A 9,968-nucleotide genomic window follows, 5' to 3' on the forward strand; every position below is an offset into this window, starting at 1 on the left:
TTCCGTGCTCCCCTATCCAACCTTACTTTATCCCAATCATCCTTTTCCCCCAAGTTCCCCCCATCCTCCCCTTCTCACTTTTCTCTCCCCATCATCCCTTACCCCCATCCCACCTCATCCCCAAGATCCCAATTTTCTCCCCGGAAATTTTGTCTACTTCCCATAGCCAAGAGGATAACTATATGTTTTTTCTTGGGTTCACCTTCTTATTTAGCTTCTTTAGGTTCGGTTTTCTGTGATTTTGAGTTGTACCTCTCCTTGTTGTAACCCTATTATTTTTAGATTTGATCTTTACATGGTGTCCCAAATTTCATGGATATTTTATGTTAAACTTTTTTAGATTTAATGATTTCTTTGACTGATGAATCTATTTCCTCTGTCATAACTTCAGGGCTTGAAATTCTCTTCTCTCTCTTATATTCTGCTCTTTATGCTTGTATTTGTGGTTCTTGATCATTTTCCCATATTTTCTGTTTCCAAAATTTCCTCAGCTTTGTTTTCTTTATTGTCTCTATTTTGATTTTTTAAATCTTGAATCATTTCTTTTACCTGTTTTATTGCTTTTTCTTGGGTTTTCTTTAAGGGTTTTGTAGATTTCTTCCAAATTTTTGCTTGTCTTTTCCTTCATTTCTTTGAGATAATTTTTCATTTCCTCTTTAAGGGCATCAAACATTCTCCTAAATTTATTTTTTACATCATTTTCTTCTGCTTCATTTATATTGGGAGTTTAAAGACTTGCTGTTCTAGAGCCACTAGTTTTTGTTGGTGTAATGTTGCTCTTTGTAGTGTTAGGTGTATTCTTACCTTGTCTACCCATCTTTTACTCTGATTGTTGTAGTTGCACTGTGTCTCTGGTGATCACTCTTTCAGGTGTCAGTGGATTTAAGGCTCAGATGTTTGCTCCTCGTGATGAAGTTGGAGCCACAATTCCAGTCACCCCAGTTGTCACTTGATATTTCTGGAGGTCTCTCTGCAGTCCAAAGACATTGCTTTGCAATCCTGGAGGTCATTTGGGCTTCCTCACATGGAGGTTGCTTGATCAGACCTGCTCCCACAGAGGTCTCTGGCTTGGACCTGCCCAGGTGGAGGTTACTGACTCAGGTCTGCTCCAGTGAAGGTTGCTCACCCTGGCCTGGTCCTACAGAGGTCACTGACTTGAGTCTCCTCTCATGGATGTCCCTGACTTGGGCCTGATCCCTCAGAGCAGACTAAGCATCCAGTAACATTTTTTAAAGGTCCTTAAAACACGGTGTATCTAGTTTAGGAAGCCTGAAATATATATCATCTGATTTTATTTGATTTATCTGACCATCTGATTTTACTTGAAAAATAATTTTATTTGAAAAATGGCCGTCTTACGGCTGAATTGCCATAAGAAATTGCCTTTTTAATTAAAGGATGTAGAAAAATGTATGAAAGTGTTGTTTCATAAAATGTAATTATTTAATCATTTTATTTCTATTAGGTCTTTGTACTCTGAAAACATTAGAACAGTGCCTGCACGTTGTTCATGAACAAATAAAATGTAATGTTTATTTTAATATATGAAGACACATTTTCCTACTTCACATCAGTAAACAAATACCTTAGGGAACTGTTCTGAAAAAATTCATTGTCTTACAATGGGAAAAATGGAATTAAAAGTAAAAATGATTGTTTAATGACCCAAAGCATGAACTATAGCTTCTGCTCTTTGCACAACATCATGTTACAAACATGTCCACCTCATTCTTTACTCCCCTATTCTGTGGTTTCTGCTGTAAGCAAATGATTTCAGGAACCTCTAATGCTACAGATGTTGCGGCGTAAAACACTCAGTATCATTTCCCTGGTCTTTATAGCACTGTTTGTACATTGTGGCCTTTTGAGTACCCTTTGACCTTTAGAGAGAGGGTAGCAATGTCCTAAACAGACCCCAGACATCTTTTCTGAGTTGAACATTTCCCATAGACAGATGTACTAGTCTGTATCTGCAGGGTTCCATCACTCGTTGATTTAGAAAAGTGATGCTAGGACCAGCGGGACTGGAATTGCTTCACTGATTCACTTTACTTTCCTTGGATGGAATGACAGAGCTCACTTGTTCAAGTCAAAGTCAATAGAGACACATAAAATAGAATTTTTTAGAATAGAATTCAAAAAAGAGTACAGTATGATGAAAAGATGAACAATATCATAACTATGGATAGGAACAAAGGAATTAGTGGTTCTTAAACTAGATATGGCTCAGGTAGCCAGACAATTTTATATTCCAGTGTCTGAATGGCTCCTGAGATAGGAGGTAAACACATGTTCCATTGTTCAAGAACTAGGACCCATGATGGGGTTTGCTGTGGTTTAGATGTGGGTGCACCAGTTAGAGCAGTCTAATAGTGAACAGGATGCCCTATAGAACATGGGAAGCTGCGGGTAGAATTTCTGGTTTCTTCTCATCACCTGCACGACCCTGTGCATTGTAATTGTTAAGAGAAATATTATTCAGCAGTGTTGTATTTTTGTTTTTTGTTTTATTTATTTTTTTGCTTTTCTCACCCTTCTCCACACTTTCAGTCTTCCTCTGCCATCATGTACAAGAATTTAATCTCAATATTCGTGGAAAAGTTTGGCAAAAGGATTTTTAGTACTTACCCAGTGTCTCGCTTTCAGAACCAGAGGGCAGATTGTCTGGAAAGAATTATGACATAAAGTATATACTGCAACAGAAGATTTGGCGATATAGTGTAGGAATCACATTACATTCCCCTTTAACAACAAATACAAATGTCATCCCCTAGGTGTTGAGGTGCAGAGGGAGGATGTTGGTGGGACTCGGCATGCCTGGGCTCCTTGTGCCTAGAGAAACCAAGGAACTAAAAGGAATCAGCACTCAGATTAACCAGCTGAAGGCAAGGGAACATCTTCGGTCACAAACAGGGAACTTAGCCTCCATGAGGATCTTGGAATCATTAGGCATTTGGGCCAGTGTCATAAATCATCCATGCTATGGAATTTTCTTCCATGTCATCATTATGTCTTGTGAAGTCTTTCCATTGGCAACACCAATACAGCACTGTTCATTGTCCTATAGTTGTGACAACCTGGTGGGAATCAAAGTTCATTTCTCCCGAATCCAGTTTACACAGTATCTCAAACCCTGTTCTAGATCTTGATATAGATCTAGAATAGATATTAACATGAGTGGGAAAAGATTAATATCTTTTAAAGTTCTTTTAAATATCTTTTAATTTCTTTTAAAAATATTGAAATTCATAATAGAGGTTATGGCAAGTGATTTATCTTAGATTCAGTATGTTTTAGCCTTAGGTTAGGTTAGGCTAGATCATAGTAACCTGGGCTCAAATCCAGGTACCATGACTTAGCATATTTAAGGCAAGGTTCTAGGCAGTGTGCTACTAAAGAAAGGCTTGGTCTTTATTATCCAGAAATGATGTGTTGTTTCTGTTTTAAAATTATTTGCTAGCTTCTAAAGATTTTCTATAATACATGGCTCATAACTATGCATCCATTCAACTTCTACTTCAACTTTTTCCATCTCTTTCCCTGGCTCTGACCCCCTAGCCCTCTCTTATAGTACCTATTAAGATTATGTTGTACTTTCCAGGTTAATCCAAGGTAATCCTTCCATTTTAAAATGCTAAACTTAACCACACAAGCAGGGTTTCATTGTACCCCAAAAGAAAGATATTCTGAGGTCTTGAGGACTTACTTTGAAAGTCATTATTCTGTGTCTTAGATGTTAGTCTATATTTTTATTGACAAATGTATAGAAAGATCCTTAGATAATCTCTTTCATCCATGCCTCCGTACATCCAGTCCTCTTTAGGTCCACCCCAGAGGTATACAAATGTCCCATGATGCTCACGAAGATTTGACAGTCCTCGGGTAAGCGAGGTGGCAGCAACCAAGCTGAAGTCTAAAGTTTTTTAAGGCCATCTATCCTTCCTGCCAAATGCTGACTTCTGCTAAAGTGGGTACCTCATCACAGCTCACTAGTCTATGGGATGTATGCACTTTATAGGTAAAGCAGTAATAACTGAGATCCTGGAGCTATTGCTGTGTACTGTGCACAGGTCTTTCCTTAGGTAGAGAGTAGGCATCCCTCAGGTGCTGATTCATTACTGTCTTTGTGGTCCATCTACCTATGTCTCCCCATCTTTATCCAATTGGTGTTTACCTTCAAGTCTCACCTATCTCTTTTTTTCCTAGTCATAGAAATTCACTGTGCCTTGGGAATCTGAATGTTTTCTTTTAGTGCATGTTTTCTTCCTTGGATTTTTTTTGGGGGAGGGGGGCAGGTCATAGTGCCTGGGTCGGTAAATGCAAGAGAAACAAGTGATTCTTTTTTTTCCCTGTCAGTTCATTTCTAAGGCAAGAATAGAGAATGTTTAATGAGGACAGATAAAAGCATTGAAACAAATTCTAGAAACAAGATCATCATAATAAAAACTTTTAAATTTTTAAATAAAATTTCAAAATATTATCTACAAAGTTTTTAAAATTTGCCATAGAGGGAAAAGTCAAGCACATTATTTCCTGAGCTGTGATGAGAACTTGTTCTCCTACTCCATACCCCTCTGTGGATTGTCTTTAGCTTGTTTATTTTAGTGTAATTTTCATAATTTTAAGCCCTCCCAATTCCATAATGATACCTGCGTGTTATACGTTTGCCTATTAACCTCCCCAACTGTTACTCTAGCTCTGCCCTCACTCTTCTGAGAGCATTCAGCGCTACAATGTCTGGAGCAAGACGTGAGCACCATCCTGCTTTAGACTCTGCTACTTGGCCTCTTCATAACTTCAGTCAACTCTCCTTGTGACTCAGAGCTGTGTGTGGGGAGCCAGGCCATGACGTGCACAAACTGTCTCCTGCTTCTTCTGGTCTCCCCCAGAGCATAGGCTTGGCACTCCATACACCAAGCAAAGGGCAGCTCCGTCTCAGTTTGTTTGTGTGACATTACATGAGGAAGGGAAGTAGCTAAAGGTCTACAGGAGATTCTTCCCACAGGTACCTTCCCACCTTCTAATACCCAAGTAGACCAAGAATGTGGACTCCGTCTAGCAGTACAACTGGTCGAGCTCCCTTAATGCAAGTGGCTGCTTGTCTCAGCGTGTCTCGTCATTCCACTCTTCTCTTCCAGCCTCATGATGAAATAGTTAATACAGGAAGGCAGCCTAGATTAGTGTGTAAGTTACCTTTTGTTTGCATCAGACAAAATATGGATTGAATCCCAATTCTTCCTACTTACTAATAACATGGCCTTAGGCAAGTTATTTGATTTCCAAAAGCTTCAGTTTTTGCCCTCTAAATAAAGAATGAAGACATCTTGCTGTAAAGATAAAATAAAATAATGAAATATAGCAAGCGAAGCACTTAGTGTTATTTATGACACACATTGCTGTTTAAATGGTATTGTCTTATTTAGTAAGAATGTACTGAGATTCTATCATAAAATAATGCCGTGCTTAGAACAATGGAAGTAGGCAAAGTAAAGAAAATACATTTCTGTCTTCTAAGTATTCTTTAGACTATTGAGCAATATAGGCAATAGGCAAGTAAAAGCAATGTATGGAGGAAAAAGGAATAAGAAAAGAGTTGAATGATGATGAAATTGGTAGAATATAGCAGGTAGGGAACTGAGATAACCTCACTGCCAAGATATAATCAGCATCTCTCCCCTGCTATCTAGATCTGCCTATAAGGATTTTCTTTTCAATAGTATCAGCATCAGAACTATGAAAATCCACGCTTCTATATTTTCTGCAATGCTAACAAACTTTACTCTCTATAGGTTGGTCATTTCCTATTTTTCCAAGTTCTTAGTCATCAGAGCAAGTAAGTAAATGAACAAAAATAACATCTTTCTACCTGGCTAGTCTGTCTTACCCTGCTATTACAATCTTTTTTAATGGTTAAAATGATTAATGGCTTTGTGTGTGTGCATGTGTGTAAATTATCTTGCATTAACAATTTCCTAAACATATGTTAGAAGATTCCAACATTTGGAATGGTGTGTGTGTGTGTGTGTGTGTGTGTGTGTGTGTGTGTGTGTGTGTGTAAGTACTTGCATGCTATCGCTTCAGTGGATAAACCATGAAGATAGGAGATTGTCTGCATACTTGATGCCATAGTTGCTGGCATGTGTGGGCAGAGTTTCCTGAATAGTTTGTGGGCAGGTGGCTGGGTCATCTGTCATCTCACTTGCACAAAAGTTACATAATTCCCCTGTCCTGTACATGTCACAAGGAGACAATGGAGTGTTGTAACATGAATCAGGACACCTAGTTTTAGTGTCAGCCCAACTGAGACAAATGTATGTAAAATCAGGCAAACTTTCATCAATACTTCCTCAATCAGTCAGCAAAACCAGTGACCTAACCCATGTCTATAATTTTATAGACATGTGGTGCTTCCTACTCACAAAGTGACAGGGGATTGGTAGTTTGGCCCACTTAACTTGGCTTTTGGGAAGCTCAGATAGAGAAAGTAGGAAATTCCAATGTGGTTTTGGTTTTCTTTCTTTCTTTGATTGTTTTGTTTCTTATTGCTGTTGTTTTGGGGTTTTTTTTGTTTGTTTGCTTGTTTGTACCTGAGACTCACCATTATCTCTATAAAGGGTCTGTAGGTTAGTCAGGTTTTTTTTTTTTTTTCTAATGTCCTAGGATTTGGTTTCTAAGTTTCACTAGAATTTCCCAGCAGCACTGCAAGTTAGTGAATGGTTGACAATATCTCCCACATACATATGGAAGTAGATATGTAGAGTTTTAAGAACCACAGAGTGACAATGGGAACCATAGAGCTTTTCAGAATTTGAGTTTCTCAGAATAAGGCATTGTGCAAATTTGATAACTGAATTTTGATCATTCTGTTGCCCTCTCCTTTCCTTTGGAATAAAATCCACACTTTTAACCACGACCAACATTCACATCCTCTAGCCACAGTCTATGTGGGGACAACCTGCATATGACAGAGCCAATTGGCACTTATTTTTGTTCTTCTGGCTACCAAATCCATTCCTGCCTGGGCTCTTTCTTCTTTCGTCTTTCTTTGAGTGCTTTCCCTTTGGAGATTTGTGTGGCTCTCTCTTCTATTCATCTTCATTCTTAGCTTTGTTTAAATCTCATCTCCTCATGAAGGCCTTCTCTTCACATGCTATCTAAGGTTCCCCATCGCCAGCCTGGCATTTTTTTTTAGCTCTTATCATAATCTGAGATTGAATTAGGTCCCATTTCACTTGCTTGCTTACTCATTTCTTCTCCAGAAAATAAAACCTGTTTTTCCAGGTGATTCTCACATGACTGATCAACTAGTGACCACATGCCACTAATCAATCAGAGCTGACACCCAGGAAAAAGCTCTCATCATGATCAAGCAAGTCTGGACTCTTTAAATCGCTGCGAATGGAGAGATCTTGTAGTCCTAGGGGAGGGGTCAAAGACGCGACAGCACATTGTGTGGACTATGAGACTCAGGGGGATGGTATGCACTACTTAGCATAAAAATAGTTTAGCATTTTAGGGGTCAGCATGGTCTCTAGTTTGTACTAGTTGGATATAAACTCTACTGAGCTCCCATGGCCAGCATTATATTCTGTCCCATTACATGGTGGTATACTTAAGTACCCAGAGTCTGTTCCATGCACTATTTTCTCCAGTTTGATATGATTTAGAAAAGTTAGAAGATTAAAATCTAGAAGAATTGACAGATAACTTACATTCATGTTACTCCAGGAAAGATATGCTTTATTTAGACCTTAAGGTCTGCTCTAATGAGAGCTAATATCTGTAATTCTTCATTAGTCATAAAATGGAGTCACCATTTTATTCTTATAGCTCTGCTAAGAGGTTTTCAGGACAAGAATTATATTCATTTTTCTTTTGTGTCTTATGTATACATATATAGACAGGTACGAATATGTTTATGTGTGTGCAGGTACATTTGTGTGCATGTGTGTATATGTGTGTGTGTTTGTGTGTGTGTGTATCTGTCTGTCTGCCTATCTCTGTCTGTCTGTCTGTCTGTCTGTCTGTCTGTCTGTCTGTCTGTCTGCAGTGCCCATCCACCTTGCTTTTGTAGACAGTTCTTCACTGGGACCCAGGATTCCTCTTTTTTCTACCTGCCCAGAGCTGGAATCCCAAGGGTGGTACCAATCCTCATTTTCACCCAAGTACTTTTCTCAAGTTCAGGTGATCATGCTTACTAGGCAAACACTTTACTGCCTGAGACACCTCCCCTGCCCCCATGCTCATTGTCTGAGTAACTCAGCCTCCTGTAAGTCAAGCCCTCTCCAAAGATGGAGAGATAAGAAAAGCTCATATCTTCAGAGGTATGATACTGTCTTTCTCACTGAGCTATTAGTTCTGCTTACAGACCTGGGTGGGTCTCAATCTGAGTGGAGGAGGCAGCAAGAATACGGGTGTAAAGATTCTGAGCTCGAAAGCTAAGGTTATAGATATTTTTATAGGACAACCGCAGTTGCCTTGTAGAGTGTAGTTACTCGGACAAGAGCGTTATAACCTCAGAGTCTCAAGGGGTCTTGCAATGCTACCCCTTCTAGTCTGGCAAAGACTAGAAGACCAGAAAATGAACAACTTAGGAATCTGTAATAGGAACAGACGTACTAAATCTTCTCAGACATACTAAAATCAGTTTTGGGAACAAGGTTACCAAGAATATTTTGTTGGTAACATCATTTGGCAACAAAAAAGTCTATAATAGAATTTTTTTAAATAATTCATAGTATTTTAGGTGTAAAAATAAGCATTTTTTTTTTGGTTGTGAGCCTAGCCTTTAATGGCTGAGCCATCTCTCCAACTTAAAAATAAGCATTTTTAAAATGAGCAGCAATAAGACTTAAGAGTGTTGTTTCCCCCACATGTGGTAAACAGAAAAAAATGTAGAGATATTTTTATCCAGAATATGAGTGAACAATATTTAAAATATTTATTAGTTACAAATATATCTTTAAATGTATTCTATAAAACTAGTTGAAATTGAATGGTATTGTGAGTTCGACTGTGTGGTCAATGCTCAAATAGTTATCTGTGCCCTTCCCCACACTTTATTCTTATGATTGAAGAGCCAGCATAAAAAAGTTGTAAGTTTAAACACATTTTTAAACTTACAATTAAATTAAAATAAAGCTGTCAGCCACTGTTAACCTTTAACACACACTTTCTGCCTTAAGAGCAGACATCCTGACAGCTACTGTATACAGAGGTAAACTTTCAACAACTGACCCATCTCCCAGCTAGGCAGTTTCCAGCTAGCAGTTAAGGCAGCTCTTTGATCCATACCTGGTGCTTGATTTTACTGTAAGAAGAGGCTCAAGGACGAAACCCGGTCGCGGAGGCGGATGGAGGACACCCCCCGCAGCCGGTGGGGACCCGCTGGGACCCGAGCGGCAGCAGAGAATGCAGGCCGCAGGTGGCGGGAACCGTTGTGGCAGCAGATGTAGGCTGCAGGGACCGCTCGCAACAACGAGAGCAGATCGCCTCACTACAATTAAATCAAAGAGGTAGGCCTTTGGTTGGTGAAGTCCCTGGCAAAGGAGGAGCCAGGCCCTATTCCTGAGACCTTCTGAGGGGTGAGAGGGACCTAGCCGCCCCCCACCCAGAACCAATTTTAAAAGACACATTAGATAGCATCGATAGGAGGAGATGGGCAGGCACCAAGGCAGGAATTCATCCAATAATCTGAAAAACAGCATGAAAACACCAGAAACCAATGATCCTACAACAGAAGGTCTTCAACACCCTAACACAGAAGAAGTGGAAAAAACTGACTATATGAAAGCAATAGAATCCCTTAAACAACATGTGAAAAATGCCCTTATAGAAATGGATGAGAAGTATAACAAAAAGTTTGAAGAAATGAGTAAAAACGTACATAATACCCTGGGAAACCAAGAAAGAATGATCAAACAGGTAATGGAAACAGTTCAAGAATTGAAAACTGAAATGGAAGCAAG

The sequence above is a fragment of the Microtus ochrogaster genome, chromosome 18 (assembly GCF_000317375.1).
Source record: "Microtus ochrogaster isolate Prairie Vole_2 chromosome 18, MicOch1.0, whole genome shotgun sequence".
Lineage (NCBI taxonomy): Eukaryota > Metazoa > Chordata > Mammalia > Rodentia > Cricetidae > Microtus > Microtus ochrogaster.